Here is a 17273-nt window from a genome sequence, read left to right as displayed (position 1 = left end):
GAGGGTCATCCGAAGAGAATTGAACAAGATTCTCAAGGAGTTAGCACTGATGCACCTAGTCATCCTAGAAAGAAGAAGAAAGATGATAGGAACCTGCACGCTAGCAACCCTGGTGCTGCTACACCTAAGAGTCCAAACGATGTCTCTGTCTCTGATGCTGAAACACAATATGGTGATGAACATGAGCCTAATGATAATATCAATAGTGATGTTCATGAAGATTCTCAACCTAGCAACGATAAGGATGTGGAGATTGAACCTAGTGTTCATCTTGATAACCCACAACCTAAGAATAGGAGATACGATAAGAATGACTTCGCTGCTAGGAAGCATGGTAAAGAAAGGGAACCATGGGTTCAGAAATCCATGCCCTTTCCTCCCAAACCATCCAAGAAAAAAGATGACGAGGATTTTGAGCGCTTCGTTGAAATGATCAGACCTGTCTTTCTGCAAATGCGTTTGACATATATACTCAAAATGTCTCCGTATGCTAAGTACATGAAAGATATTGTGACTAATAAGAGAAGGATACCTGAGTTTGAGATTTCCACCATGCTCGCTAACTACACTTTCAAGGGTGGAACTCCTAAGAAACTAGGTGATCCCGGTGTGCCCACTATACCTTGCTCCATTAAAGGCAACTACGTTAAAACTGTGTTATGCGACCTTGGAGCCGGTGTTAGTGTTATGCCTCTCTCTCTTTATCGTAGGCTTGAACTGGATAAGTTGACACCCACTGAAATCTCTCTGCAAATGGATGACAAATCAACTGCTTTCCCTATCGGCATTTGCGAGGATGTGCCTGTTGTGGTTGCTAACGTCACTACCTTAACAGACTTTGTTATCTTGGATAGTCCCGAGGACGATGCCATGGCTGTCATCCTCGGAAGACCCTTTTTAAACACTACAGGTGCTGTTATAGATTGCAACAAAGGCAATGTCACTTTCCATGTCAACGGTAATGAGCATACGGTGCACTTTCCGAAGAAACAATATCGAGTACATTGCATCAGTGCTATCGAAAAAACTTCATCGATTCTTATTGGGAGCTTTGAATGCCCTATTCCTCATGTCAAGATGAAGTATGATTTGCTTGTTGGGGAGATACACATCCCCATTGAGGTGACCTAGTGACTATTCTAAAATTCTCCGTCTTCTTTTGCGATTTGAAAAGTTTTGTCGAGGAGACTTGATCAACCTCATTGGCGGATTTTCTTTCGATGACCATGAGATGGATGAATCGAGGAGTCACAAACCTCTGTCTCAAGCTTTCTCTTTAGGTTGCTTAGAAGAAAAATGATAGATTTAGATTAGTTTTCCCTGTTTTCTGTTTTAGCGTCCGGTAGAAAAAAGTACCTCGAAAATAAAAGTTCTCCGAACGTCCTGAAAATCAAGTATGATTTTTTCTAGAATTTTTGAAAAATTCTGAGACAAAGAGTCTGTCTGGGCCCCACACCAGTGGGCCACAAGCCCTAGGGGCGCGGGCACCCCCTGGCTGCGCCACCCAGGCTTGTGGGGCCCATAGGCACCCCCTCCACTCATTCTTGCTCTCATTTGGTTCTCCTACCTCCAGAAAAATCGTTTCGTAGCTCAAACCCGTGTTCTTGCTCCTCTTGCTGGGATTTTCGATCTCTTTGCTCAAATCACCATTCTCCGAACTGTTTTGGGAAATTACTCCTTGGTAAGTGACTCCTCCATTGGTCCAATTAGTTTTTTCTCTAGTGCCTTATACTCCGCGTATTTTTGCTGCCTTGGTGACCATGTTCTTGAGCTTTGCATGCTGATTCTAGCTGGTCCCAAGTAGTCTTGATGCGTAATATGGTCTCTAGGCACTAGTTGGAGTAAGTTGCTACGAGTTTAGTTGAGCCTTATTCACTTTTCCTTAAAATCACTAAAAATTTCAGAAATTTTCAGAGATAGAAAAGGGGAAAGATGAGGAGGTTCTTAAGAGGCTCGTCAAGCCGTGACCCCAAGGATGATGTGAGTGAGAAGAAGCCCAAGCATTTGGTCCCTCGAGTCGCAGAAGTTCGAGCATGCGAGTGGCCAAGCGACGTGTTCTTACGCGCAGCTGGAATTTATGAGGACTTTTATCACTTGGTGGAGAACGCAGGCCTTACCGCCTTCGTTGAAGATAAGTGTCTGCAATACCTCCTCCTCACTAATATCTTCGTACAAAGCTTTAACTTCTATCCGAGGAAGAATCCTCCTATGGTTGAGTTTAAACTTTATGATATCCCCCAACGCATGTCACTCCAGGATTTTTGCAATGTTTGCAAATTGCCTTACGTTGGGGATATTCATGAACCTCGTCCACGGGACTTGGAAGATTTCATCAGTACAATTGCTGTAGAGAGGAGAGAGGAGTGTCTTGCGCTAGAGCTGCTAGCATACATTTTCCCGTGCTTCGGTACTTCTCACTATTTGTGGGAAAATGTTTGATTTGCCGTGGGAAAGCTGGGTCACTTAGTTCCCCAGATCTTGCGGTCTTGCACGAAGCCCTTTATAACTATAAAACTTATAGCTTGGGCGCTATGGTAGCTCAACGGTTGAACCTGAACCGTTCGAAGGGTGTTGTCTATGGAGGTATCTACGCTACTCGTCTTGCTAGACACTTTGAGATACCTATTAGACTGGACGAGGAAGAAGAGATTCTTCTTCCCGAGAGATATCTAGATTACGATAGCATGGTTCGCCATGACTTTCTTGATAGAGATATAAATAGAAGGATGATTTATAACCTGGTATTTAGTCAGGGTACTCGTGAGACTATTACTTTGCCTGCTCCTGCTTTGTTCAATCTTCATGCAGGCAGGTACATTATTATGTCCTCAAACATCTACGCATATTGGGGCTTAGCCCAACCACAGGTGCCCGTGCCCGAGCCGCCACTTGAGTACCAGACGCAAGTTTATTAGTGGGAGCCAGAGGAGCTCACACAGCAGTGGCATCCTCAATCCACTCCGGAGTACCCCGGAGCTGGTTATTTCCCTCCTTGGGAGTAGACCAAGTTAGGCCAAAATCCTAAGCTTGGGGGAGTACGTGTTCTCACCGACTTTACATTCTTGCTTATGCTTTCACTTTGTTAGCCGGTGTTCACACTTTGCCACTGTATCATCCATGCTAGTTTATTTTCTTTTTCTCGTTTTCTTTCCGTGTGTCTGTCTAGTTGAGAAAAACCAAAAAGATTTTCTTTTCTTCTTTTGCTTGTTGGGAGCTTTCCCGTGTTAGATAGTTTTTCTTTTTCTTTGGGTCAAGTTAGAAGACCGTGGTTACAATGTTTAGTGGCTCTTGCATGCATACCTGTTTAGCTTTCATATAGCCATATTACTTTGTCTTCCCCTTTGTGTTTGCCTGCAGATTCCAGCTTTAGTCCAATGCATGAGCACTCTTATTATTGTTCACATCGTTCCGTCGTGCAAGTGAAAGGCAATAATGATGATATATCATGAAGTGACTGAGCCTGGAAAAGCTGGTATGAACTCGATCTATTTTGTTTTTGTAAATATGACTAGCTCACTGTTCCTAGTTCAGCTTTGTTGTGAGAGAAACATGTTTGCAATGACAACTTAGAGATCATAGTTGCTTATGCCATGCTTATTTAACTAGGAGCTTATTATGGTTTGCCTTTGTTGCCAACATGAATGTTGAGATGACTATGATGTAGTATGATAGGATGGTATCCTCCTTTGAATGTTTCAAGTGGATTGACTTGGCGCATGTTCATGCATGTAGCTGAAACAAAATCAACATAGCCTCCATGATGTTCATGTTCATGGTGATTTATGTCCTACTCATGCTTGCACTCAATGTTAGTTACTCTCAATGCATTTTGATGACCATTGTCGCTCTCTAGTTGGTCGCTTCCGAGTCTTTTGCTACCCTTCACTTGTACTAAGCGGGAATACTGCTTGTGCATCCACTTGCATAAACCCAAAGTTGTGCCATATGAGTCCACCATACCTACCTATGTGCGGTATCTACCTGCCGTTCCAAGTAAATTTGCATGTGCCACTCTCTAAACCTTCAAGAAATAATCTGTTTTGCATGCCCGAATCGCTCATGTGGTGACACGGGGCTATTGGTATCTTCCATGCTAGGCATGTTATCATCGATATGTGTTTATTCACTATGATTCATGAGAAAGGGGCCGGTAATTGGAATTCCCAGTTCCATGCTCAAATCGAAAAGATAATTGCAAACAAAACTCCCCCAGGATTGATGTTGGTATGGATGGTACGCGAGGATTCGGCTAGCCGTGGAGTGTGATTGATTGGTGGTGGGGGAGTCAAAGCTTTACTTTTCTGTTTGGGAACCGCCTATAGCATGTGGAGTGTGGAAGATGTTGAGAAGTCTTAGTCATTGCATTGACAATGAAAGCATGCCACCTAAAATTATTATCTCTGTTTTCAAAGCTTGAGCTCTGGCACCTGTGCAAATCAATGCTTCCCTCTGCGAAGGGCCTGTCTATTTATGTTCCTGTTGAGTCATCCTCCTCTTACAAAAGCACCAATTAGAGAGCACCTCTGTTAATTTTATGCTTTGCTTTTAACTGTGTTGAGTATGACTATGACTGGATCTTCATTGCCTTGAATTACAATGTTTAGTCAGCCCTTGGTCTTTGAAGGTGCTCTGCATTTATGTTTTGCGGTCTCAGAAAGAGCTAGCGAGATACCATCTATTCGTACTGCTTCATGTTGTTTTGATTGAAGTGTTGACACTTGAGGCTTATTACTATTTGCTCGCTAGTTGATTATGCCATAGATATGAGTTTATCGTGAGACCTAGATGTCATTTGCTTATGTGGTTTGCTTGTGATCTTGCTGAAATTCTGGTTATGAGTTAGACATAGTTGCAACAACAAGATCAAACAGAGTTTGTCAAAGTTTTTCTTTCTCTCTCAGTTTGACAACTGAGTTGCTTGAGGACGAGCGAGGTTTTAAGCTTGGGGGAGTTGATACGTCTCCGTCGTATCTACTTTTCTGAACTCTTTTGCCCTTGTTTTGGACTCTAATTTGCAAGATCTGAATGGAACTAACTCGGACTGACGCTATTTTCAGTAGAATTTCCATGGTGTTGTTTTTGTGCAGAAATAAAAGTTCTCGGAATGTCCTGAAAATTTACGGAATTTTTTCTGGAATAAAAGAAAAATACGTGCGCAGAGATCCACCGGAGGGGGCGTGCTAGTGGGCCACAAGCCCACAGGCCGCGGCCACCCCCTAGGCCGCTCCGTTTAGGCTTGTGGGGCCCACGTGGCATCACCGCCCCCAAACTCAACTCTATATCTTCCGTCTCACCGGAAAAAAATCAGAGAGAAGGTTTCATCGCGTTTTACGATACGGAGGCGCCTCCACCTCCTGTTCTTCATCTGGAGGGCAGATCTGGAGTCCGTTCGGGGCTCCGGAGAGGGGAAATCGTCGCCATCGTCATCATCAACCTTCCTCCATCGACAATTACATGATGCTCTTCATCGTTCGTGAGTAATCTCATCATAGGCTTGCTGGATGGTGATGAGTTGGATGAGATCTATCATGTAATCGAGTTAGTTCTTGACGGGGATTGATCCCTAGTATCCACTGTGTTCTAGATTGATGTTGCTACTACTTGGCTGTGCTTAATGCTTGTCACTAGGGCCCGAGTGCCATGATTTCAGATCTGAACCTATTATGTTGTTGCCAATATATGTGTGTTTTAGATCCTATCTTGCAAGTTGTAGTCACCTACTATGTGTTATGACCCGGCAACCCCGGAGTGACAATAGCCGGAACCACTCCCGGAGATGACCATAGTATGAGGAGTTCATGTATTCACCGCTTGTTAATGCGTTGGTCCGGTTCTTTATTAAAAGGAGAACCTTAATATCCCGTAGTTTCCATTAGGACCCCGTTGCCACGGGAGGGATGGACAATAGATGTCATGCAAGTTCTTTTCCCTAAGCACGTATGACTACATACGGAATACATGCCTACATTATATTGATGAACGGGAGCTAGTCACATATCTCTCCGTGTTATAGCTGTTACATGATGAATCACATCCGTCATACTCATCCATCACCGATCCACTGCCTACGAGTCTTTTACTACTGGTCCTCGCTACGTTACTTTGTCTAGGCTTGTCCCTTGCTACAAAAGGGATTGGGCCACTCTACTACTACTGCTGTTCCTTGCTACTCCGCTGTTACTCGTTGCAAGATCTTTTCCGACACTGTTGTCGGGGAAGAATAGTTGCTCGTCAATGTACCTTTTTCTGGTGCCATTGATACAACAGTTAGGAATAGTCTGCTGTCAACAGATCGTTTCTGGCACCGTTGCTATCATACTACTTTGCTACTGATACTTTGCTTGCAGACACTAATATTTCAGGTGTGGTTGAATCTGACAAACTCAACTGCTAATACTCGAGAATATTCTTTCGCTTCCCTTGTGTGAATCAACAAATTTGGGTTGAATACTCTACCCTCGAAAACTGCTGCGATCCCATACGCTTGTGGGTTGTCATCGGGGTAGTAGTAGCCGTTAGCAGGATCAGTTGGCCCCTCGACCCCGTCATCTGACCGCGACAATTGTATCGAAGGGGAAAAAGGGGAACGAAGCAACAGTGAGCACTCACACGTCTCTAACGCATCTACTTTTCCAAACATTTTTGCTCTCATTTTGGACTCTGATTTGAATGATTTGAATGGAACTAACCTAGACTAATGTCGTTTTCTGCAGAACTACCTTGGTGTTATTTTTGTGCAGAAGTAAAAGCTCTCAAAATTGGACAAAAGTTTATGTGAATCATTTCTAGAATATATAATGAATTTTGGAGCAAAGATCCACCAAAGGGGGTCTGCGTATGGGCCACAAGCCAATAGGGCGCGCCCACCCCCTAGGCGCGCCCTGATGGCTTGTGGTTCCCACATGGCTCCTTCAACCTAATTCCAGTCCTATAAATTCACATATCCGAAGGAAAAATCAGAGAGAAGATTTCATTGCGTTTCACAAGACGGAGCCACTGCCACCTCGCCTTCTTCCTCGGGAGGATTTATGTGGAGTCCGTTTGGGGCTTCGGAGAGGGGGATTCATCGACGCCATCATCATCAACCCTTCTCCGTCAACAATTCCATGATGCTCACCACCGGTGTGAGTAATTCCTTAGTAGGCTCACTGGATGGTGATGAGGTTTGGATGAGATTGATCATGTAATCTATTTAAGTTTGATAGGGCTTGATCCCTAGTATCCATTATGTTCTGAGATTGATTTTGCTATAACTTTGCTATGCTTAATGCTTGTCAGTAGGGCCCGAGTGCGACAATTTCAGATCTGAACCTATTATGTTTTCATGAATATAAGAGTGATTTGGATCCTATCTTGCAATTTCTATGCACCTATTATGTGTCTTGATACGCATACCCCATGGTGACAATAATTGGGATTCTTTTCGGTGATTGTTCTAGTTTGAGGAGTTCATGTATTCATTATGTGTTAATGCTTTGTTTCGGTTCTCTATTAATAGGAGGACTTAATATCCATAAGTTTGCAATAGGACCCCGCTGCCACGGGAGGTGATACGTCCATTTTGCATCATGCTTTCATGTTCATATTTATTGCTTTTTGGGCTATTATATTACTTGTGGTACCATATTTATGGCTTTACTCTCTTATTTTACAAGGATTATTTGAATAGGGAGAATTCAGGCAGTTGGAATTCTGGACTTGAAAAGGAGCAAATCCTAGTCCACTATTCTGCACATCTCCAAATGCCCTGAAAAGTTACGTGGATTTTTTCTGGAATATATAAAAATACTGGGCGAAAGAACTACTGGAGGGGGGGCCACCAGGGCTCCACAAGCCCCCACTTCGCCACCACCCCCCTGGTGGCGTAGGGCAAGCTGGTGGGCTGCCTGGCGGCCCAGTAGCTCCCCCCTTTTGCTATATGAAGGGTTTTGGTCTGGAAAAAAAATTCAATCGAGAGCTTTTTCGTGGTTTCGCCGCAGCCACGAGGCGGAACTTGAGCAGATCCAATCTAGAGCTCCGGCAGGACGATCCTGCCGGGGAAATTTCCCTCCCGGAGGGGGAAATCGTCGCCATCGTCATCACCAACACTCCTCTCGTCGGAGGGGAGGCATCTTCATCAACATCTTCATCAGCACCATCTCCTCTCCAATCCCTAGTTCATCTTTTGTAACCAATCTTCGTCTCGCAACTCCGATTGGTACTTGTAAGGTTGCTAGTAGTGTTGATCACTCTTTGTAGTTGATTCTAGTTGGATTACTTGGTGGAAGAGTTTATGTTCAGATCCTTGATGCCATTCATTACACCTCTGATCATGATTATGATTATGTCTTGTGAGTAGTTACTTTTGTTCCTGAGGACATGGGATAAGTCATGTTAATAATAGTCATGTGAATTTGATATTCGTTCGGTATTTTGATATGCTGTATGTTGTTTTTCCTCTAGTAACGAACGCGAATCATATGAAGATGATGAAACTAGCATGACAAAAATTCCTGTGTGTCCTCGGGAGCGTTTTTCCTCCTATAAGACTTTGTTCAGGCTTGTTCCTTGCTACAAAAGGGATTGGGCCACTTGCTGCACCGTTTCTACTACTTGTTACTTGTTACTCTTTCCTTGCTACGTTTCACCTCGCTACACAATCACTTGTTACCGCTACATTCAGTGCTTGCAGTTATTACCTTGCTGAAATCCGTTTATCAGAGCCTTCTGCTCCTCGTTGGGTTCGACACTCTTACTTATCGAAAGGAATACGATTGATCCCCTATACTTGTGGGTCATCAAGACTCTTTTCTGGCGCCGTTGCCGGGGAGTGAAGCGCCTTTGGTAAGTGGAAATTGGTAAGGAAACATTTATATACTGTGCTGAAATTATTGTCACTTGTCACTATGGAAACTGTTCCTTTGAGGAGTTTGTTCGGGGTATCTTCACCACGAACGGAAGCACGAGGAGTTGCTCCTCAACCTGAGGTACCTACTGAAAATATCTTTTATGAAATTCCTTCGGGTATGCTTGAGAAACTGCTGGCTAATCCTTTCACACGAGATGGATCTTCACATCAAGACTTGCATCTAATCTATGTAGATGAAGTTTGTGGTTTATTTAAGCTTGCAGGTTTGCCCGTGGATGAGGTAAAGAAGAAAGTCTTTCCTTTATCTTTGAAGGATAAGGCGTTGACATGGTATAGGCTATGTGATGATACTGGATCATGGGGCTACAATCGGTTGAAATTGGAATTTCATCAAAAGTTCTATCCTATGCATTTAGTACATCGTGATCGGTAGTTTATTTATAACTTTTGGCCTCGTGACAGGGAAAGCATAGCTCAAGCTTGGGGGAGGCTTAAATCAATGCTATATTCATGCCCCAATCATGAGCTCTCGAGAGAAATCATCACTCAAAACTTTTATGCTCGGCTTTCTCATGAAGATCGTACCATGCTTGACACTTCTTGTGGTGGTTCTTTTATGAAGAAGGATATTGATCACAAGTGGAATTTATTGGAGATAATCAAACGCAACTCTGAAGATTGGGAGCTGGAGGAAGGTAAGGAGTGAGGTATGAATTTCCAGTTTGATTGCGTTAAATCTTTTGTTGAGACAAACACTTCTAGAGATTTTAGCGCTAAGTATGGACCTGACACTGAGATAGTAGCTTCTCTATGTGAATCTTTTGCTGCTCATGTTAATCTTCCCAAAGAGAAGTGGTTTAAATATCATCCTCCTATAGAAAGCAACATAGACAAAACCAATCTAGTTGAGGAGAAAGTCATTGCTTTTAGTGATCCTGTTGTTCCTTGTGCTTACACTCAGAAACCACCATACCCTGCTAGGATAAAGGATTATTATAAAGCTCCAACTGTGATACGTAGGGGTTACATTAGACCACTTGCACCCCCTGAAGAGATTAGAGTTGAACCTAGTGTTTCTATTATCAAAGATCTCTTAGCGGAAGACATAGACGGGCATGTTATAAAATTCTATGAGGACTCTGCTAGAGTTGCTAAACCTCACGTGAAAGACAAACACAGACCTGTAGTTGGCCTGCCCGTTGTTTCTGTTAAGATAGGATAGTGTTAGTGCAATACCCCATTCTCTATATGATGAAATCAAAGATGAGATTGCACCTGCTGAGTTAGAACCCATTGATGTCAGTATTACGCTAGCTAATAGAGACACTATCTGCCCCTGGGAATTGTGAGAGACGTAGAAGTCCTGTGTGGTAAGACGAAGTATCCTACTGATTTCCTCGTCCTTGGTAGTGCACAAGATAGCTTTTGTCCCATCATATTTGGTAGACCGTTTCTCAACACTGTCAATGCTCACATTGATTGCATTAAGCAGACTGTCACAGTAAGTTTCGAGGGTGTGTCTCATGAATTTAACTTCTCCAAGTTTGGAAGACAAACCCATGAAAGAGAGTCGTCTGGTAGAGATGAATTCATTGCTCTTGCCTCTATTGTCGTACCTCCTACGGATCCTTTAGAGAAATATCTGCTTGAGCATGAAAATGATATGCATATGGAGGAGAGAGATGAGATAGATAAAATTGTCTAATATCTTATTCTCAAGAATAATCTGCGTGTTGAACTGCTTGGGGATCCTCCCCCACCAAAGGGTGATCCTGTGTTAGAGCTTAAATAGTTGCCTGATACTCTTAAGTATGCCTATCTTGATGAGAAGGAGATTTATCCTGTCATTATTAGTGCTCTCCTCTCAGAGCGCGAAGATAAGAAGTTACTAAAAACTCTGAGGAAGCACCGCGCTGCTATTGGATATACTCTTGATGATCTTAAGGGTATTAGTCCTACTCTATGTCAGCACAAGATTAAAACCGATCCTGACTTTAAACCAGTTGCTGATCATCAAAGGAGATTAAATCATAAGATGAAAGAGGTCGTTAGAAAAGAAATATTAAAGCTTCTGGAAGCATGAATCATTTATCTTGTTGCTCATAGTGATTGGGTAAGTCGAGTACATTACGTACCTAAGAAGGGAGGTATCACCGTCGTTCCTAATGATAAGGATGCACTAATCCCACAAAGGATTATTACCGGCTATAGAATGGTGATAGACTTCCGGAAACTTAACAAGGCAACCAGGAAAGATCATTATCCTTTGCCGTTCATCCTCCAAATTGTAACATCCCAAATTTTGGAATGTTAAAATAATTATTAGATTGTTTGTTTGTTTGCTTGAGTGATTGAAACTTGTGTGAAATTTGAAACTTTTCAAAAAAACTTTTGAATGAGAGGGAATAAAATGACTTTCCCCGTCTCCGGTGAATTCAAATTCAATCATTTAAAAGCAAAGAGAGAAGATGACATGATGTCTTCAACTATAAAGAATTTGAACGGAGATATTTGCATTTGAATTCTTTTGCATTTCTCTTTGTTTTCTTCGTGCAAGAAATGCCGGGAAATACATTCTGTCAAACAGAAAAGAGAGGAGGAGCATGACCCTCAAACACACGGGCATTTTGAAAGTTATTTGAACCCTAAAACTTAGAGGGTCATTTGAAAATTATTTGCAAAAGAAAATAAATCTTTTAGGCAATTTTGTGAAAATAATTTTTTCTGAAGTTTTTATTTTTGACGTGGAAAAATGCCCATCATTTAGATTTTATTTTTTTGATAATTTTAGTATATAGAAACTCTTTATTCCGAATTGATTTGATTTCCCTTTTATCGTTTTAGTTTCCTAGTTTTAAAAATAGGAAAGGAATCACTTTTATTTGGAAGGTCTTGCTGGCCCATTAAGAGGTTTCCTAAACTGGCCCAACAAGATCTTCTTCTTCCTCTATCTTGTTCCTCACGTGCATTGGACTTTCCTTAGCCATGGATACAGAAATCCCCACCTCCGGGATTCGCAAAGTTCCTTCCCTCCTAGCCTCTCCCGTCGCCCCTATAAGAAGCCCCACGTTCTCCTCGTTCCATTCCCGCTGGAATCGCCGCCTCTCCCCACCTCCTCCTCCCCCTGTGGACCTCGCCGGAGTCGGCCACCAGAGAACTCGCCGGCGACCTACCCCATCGCCCCTGCACCCCCTCCCCACCCCGCCGACTTTCCCCACCCCCCTGCACCTCCTCCACCACCCCACCCCGTCGGCCCCCCTGCACCCCCTCCCCATCCCCACGAAAACTCCTGCCAGGAACACTTCGCCAGGGACTCCTCCCGTCGCCCCCCTGCACCGCTCTCCATCTCCCCCTCGCCTCCCCCCAGGAGCCCCACCCCTACTCCACCGCCCCCTCCTTCGCCACCCCACCCCGCCAGAGTTGCCTCATCGCCGAAGTGCCCTCACCGCTGCACCTCCTGCCATCGTGGGAGTTCCCTGAAGCACGAGGTAACCCCCTTTTGTTTTTTTTTTGTTTTTTCTTCTTCCTTGCATTCTGTTATTTAGGTCACCGTTAGATCTTGATCCTAAGGCCCCTAATAGATCACTTACTAGCCAAACCGTTTTCTTCTAATGTGCGGACGTTTGTTAGTTTAGCACCGCAGCGCATAGGTCTAAGCCAACCAGAGCTCGCCACGTGGCCCGTTCATTAATTAGCTTTTATTCTTTTTTTTCTGTTTAGTTCCAAAAACAGAAAAGTTCCAATTTTGTTTAGCCCATAAGTTTTGATCCACAACTCCAATGGAGTTGATTCTTTTTCCAGTAGATCACAAATTTTCTGTTGTTTCTAAAAACATATAATTTGTCTATGTTTGAAATTTTTAAATTTGAATTAGATCAGATTTAGTTTCAACCTTGTTTTGCTTATTCCAGGAGTTTAAAAATATATTTTTATTTGATTCTTTTTGCTACTGATCACTAGTGATCTTATTTATCAGTGGTAAAAATTTCAGAATTGTGTGAGTATTTTAGCTCACTATTTCTTGTGAAACAATTTCTGTTTCACGTCTTTTAGGACTATGGCTATTTCCTTTTTCTGTAAATTGTTTTAAATTATTTTCTTTATTATTTCATAAAGATTATTGTGTTGTTTATGTTAGTTAACAGTAGGTTTGCAACAAGTTTCGATTTTATTTTTTATTTGTTATCATGAAATCAATTCTAGTTCTCTAATAACTTGCAAGTGGTTTCTCCACTGTTTCAAAACCCGTTTGGAAATACTTTGAAAAAGTTTTGTGAAAAATACTCTATTTTAACTTAGTTAAATTTATATCTTAGTTCCTTGTTATTATTTTCTGTTAGACAAAAACTATTTAGTGTTTGACGTAGTAAAAGACTCCCTAGTCTTATTTGAAGTTTCTTTCGGATTCCTATTCGCTCTCTCTTTTGTTTTGATTGCTAGAATGATTGCTAGTATGAGTGCTTATGTGAATGATATGTTTGTTATATAGATTTCATCGGAGAGTGACGAGTAGTCTATCAAGTTATTTTCTCAAGAAACTCTTCTTCGTCAACATCACCAGGCAAGTCACTTTGATCATACTATCACCTATGTTTTATGCATCGTAGTTATACCATCCTATGCCCAATTGCATGCTGCTTAGGTACTTGGAAATTTTAGTATAGATTGTAGTATCATGTGGTAGGCACACAACAACCCTAATACTTGGCCCCGGGACGACAAATTTCATATTGCTATGCTTGAGTAGACGGGATTTCGGTTGAGTGCATAACACGAGTGATGCGAGGTTGATTAAATAATCAAGACCGGTTAAGACAAGATTTTCAAGACCTCGGACGCAATGCAACTCTGGGTGAAGGACGGTTGATCGGCTCCCTGGAGAACCCAGTGGATGACCCGGGATGCTGGAGAGGCCATGACATCCTGCGGAAAGCTTCACCCAGGCTCAAAGAGACGGACGGATATTTTCAAGACCCAAGGCTTACCTGCACAGCCACAAGTTATTATGGGCTCTGGCTTGGTTGGACAACGCGGCGACTCTGGACAGGCGGTGCTAGCAGATGTAGAACAACGGTAGGAATGGATGGGCACCGACAGGGATTCAGAGGGACCCGTTGAAAGACCATGTTTTGTTCATCCGGTCTTCAAACACCCTGAAGTGCGAGGACATACACGGAGGCGATCAAATCTTGTGGGGAACGTGTGCAAAACTCTGCAGAGTACTCAAACCTAATCGATTAGCCGTGTCCACGATCATGGACAACTTGAGCCAAAGGAACTGAAGTTATCTCGATTTCTCAACACCATTAAATATATTTGATGAGGGTATTATTGACAACATGGGTACGAGAATTGGTTGGCGGAGCCATCTCGTTAACAACAAACAACGTAGTAACATTTTGCTTTTAAGCCTCTCTTGATGTAGGAGAAAACTTGCTTTTCGCTAAAAACTTATAGCCCCACCTGCCATATATGCATATAGGATAGATGATTACATTTCACCCCTCTCATATGTGACTTGCCGGCATATTCAATATGCTGACCTACACAGCTGCAATGTCTTATGTTGCAGATATTTTTCTTCGACGAGTAAGAGTACGATTTAGGGTTACGGTCTACACTCAACTTGCCGTTGGTGTTTATTGGGACTCCACTCCCTTGACTGCTTCCGCTGAGATACTTAAGGTATATATCAGTTTTACGCTATTTACATGTGATTGCACTTTGATATATACATTGATGTACTGTGTGTGCCAGCATACTGATCCAGGGATGGCACAGAAACACAGAGGCTTGACTCGTCTTGAGTCGGGTCGCTACACAAATGCTAGAAAGGCTATCAAAACACACACACTTCTGCTTTCTAGACGGTTATTCAGGTTTCTAGCAGATACCTGTTGCACAATCTGATCCAGAGAAAACCACTTTGACCTGCCCTTTCGGCACCTTTGCCTATAGACGTATGCCTTTTGGCTTATGTGATGCACCTGTCACCTTCCAAAGATGTATGATGGCTATATTCTCTGACTTTTGTGGAAAGATTGTCGAGGTTTTCATGGATGACTTCTCCGTTTACGGGTCTTCCTTTGATGATTGCCTCAGCAACCTTGATCGAGTCTTACAGAGATGCGAAGAAACCAACCTCGTCTTGAATTGGGAGAAGTGCCACTTTATGGTTAATGAAGGTATCGTCTTAGGACACAAAATTTCTGAGAGAGGCATTGAAGTTGATAAGGCTAAGGTTGATGCAATTGAGAAAATGCCTTGCCCCACAGATATCAGAGGTATACGAAGTTTCCTAGGTCATGCTGGTTTCTATAGAAGGTTCATTAAAGACTTCTCTAAGATTTCTAGGCCTCTTACCAACCTCTTGCAGAAGGATGTTCCTTTTGTCTTTGACGAGGATTGTGAGGAAGCCTTTGAAATACTTAAGAAGGCTTTGATAACCGCACCTATTGTTCAACCACCTGACTGGGACTTGCCCTTTGAAATCATGTGCGACGCTAGTGATTATGCTATTGGTGCTGTTCTAGGACAAAGAGTTGAGAACAAGTTGAATGTCATTCACAACGCTAGTAAAACTGTAGACAGTGCCCAAAGAAACTATGCCACTACGGAGAAGAAATTTTTAGCAGTCGTGTTTGCATGTGAAAAGTTCAGATCTTACATAGTTGACTCCAAAGTCACTATTCACTCTGATCATGCTGCTATTAAGTACCTCATGGAGAAGAAGAACGCTAAGCCTAGGCTGATCAGATGGGTTCTCCTGCTACAGGAATTTGATTTGCACGTCGTTGACCGAAAGGGTGCTGATAACCCTGTAGAAGATAACTTGTCTAGGCTAGAGAATGTCCTTGATGGCCCACTACCTATTGATGACAGCTTTCCTGATGAACAATTAAATGTCATCCGCACTTCACTTAGTGCACCGTGGTATGCCGATTATGCAAACTATATCGTAGCCAAATACATACCACCGAGTTTCACCTATCAACAAAAGAAGAAATTCTTCTTTGATTTGAGACATTACTTTTGGGATGATCCTCACCTTTATAAGGAAGGAGTAGATGGTGTTATTAGACGTTGTGTTCCTGAACATGAACAGGGACATATCCTGCAGAAGTGTCATTCCGAAGCCTACGGAGGACACCATGCTGGAGATAGAACTGCCCATAAGGTATTGCAATCAAGTTTCTATTGGCCCACTCTCTTCAAGGATGCTCGTAAGTTTGTCTTGTCTTGTGACGAATGCCAAAGGATAGGGAACATCAGTAAGCGTCAGGAAATGCCTATGAACTATTCACTCGTCATTGAACCATTTGATGTCTGGGGCTTTGATTATATGGGACCCTTCCCGAGTTCCAATGGGTACACTCACATCTTAGTTGCTGTGGATTACGTTACTAAGTGGGTAGAAGCTATCCCCACTAAAAATGCTGATCACCACACCTCTACTAAGATGCTTAAAGAAGTCATATTCCCAAGATTTGGAGTCCCTAGATACTTGATGATTGATGGAGGTTCACACTTCATTCATGGCGTTTTCCGCAAGATGCTAGCTAAGTATGATGTCAACCATAGAGCTGCATCTCCTTATCATCCTCAGTCTAGTGGTCAAGTGGAGTTGAGTAATAGGTAGATCAAGTTGATCCTACAAAAAACCGTCAATAGATCTCGAAAGAACTGGTCTAGCAAACTTGACGATGCACTATGGGCTTATAGGACTGCTTATAAGAATCCCATGGGAATGTCACCGTATAAAATGGTTTATGGTAAGGGCTGTCATTTACCTCTTGAGCTGGAACACAAAGCTTATTGGGCAATCAAAGAGCTCAACTTTGATTTCAAACTTGCCGGTGAGAAGCGGTTGTTTGATATCAGCTCGTTAGATGAATGGAGAGCCCAGGCATATGAGAATGCCAGGTTGTTCAAGGAAAAGGTTAAGAGATGGCACGACAAACGAATACAGAAACGAGAGTTCAATGTAGGTGATTATGTCTTGCTATACAATTCTCGTTTGAAATTCTTTGCAGGCAAGCTTCTCTCTAAATGGGAAGGTCCCTATGTTGCCGAGGAAGTATATTGTTCCGGTGCCATCAAAATCAATAACACGGAAGGAAATTTTCCTAGAGTGGTAAATGGGCAAAGAATCAAGCATTACATCTCTCATACTCCCATAAATGTTGAGACCAATATCATCAATGTCATAACTCCAGAGGAGTACATAAGGGATGTTTATCAGCCTATTTCAGACCTTGAAAACGAAGATGTATATGTTTCGGTAAGAAATTGGACTCCGATACTTTTCCAATAGGAAATTTCTTCCGTTTTGGAATTTTAGGAAAATTAGAAAAACAAAAAGCAGTCCGGAGAGCGAACGAGGCGGCCACAAGCCCTGCCACCGCCCCCTACCCCCCTGTGGCGG

Source organism: Hordeum vulgare, chromosome 7H (genome assembly GCF_904849725.1).
Source record: "Hordeum vulgare subsp. vulgare chromosome 7H, MorexV3_pseudomolecules_assembly, whole genome shotgun sequence".
Taxonomy (NCBI): Eukaryota; Viridiplantae; Streptophyta; class Magnoliopsida; order Poales; family Poaceae; genus Hordeum; species Hordeum vulgare.
This window is presented reverse-complemented; position numbering follows the sequence as displayed.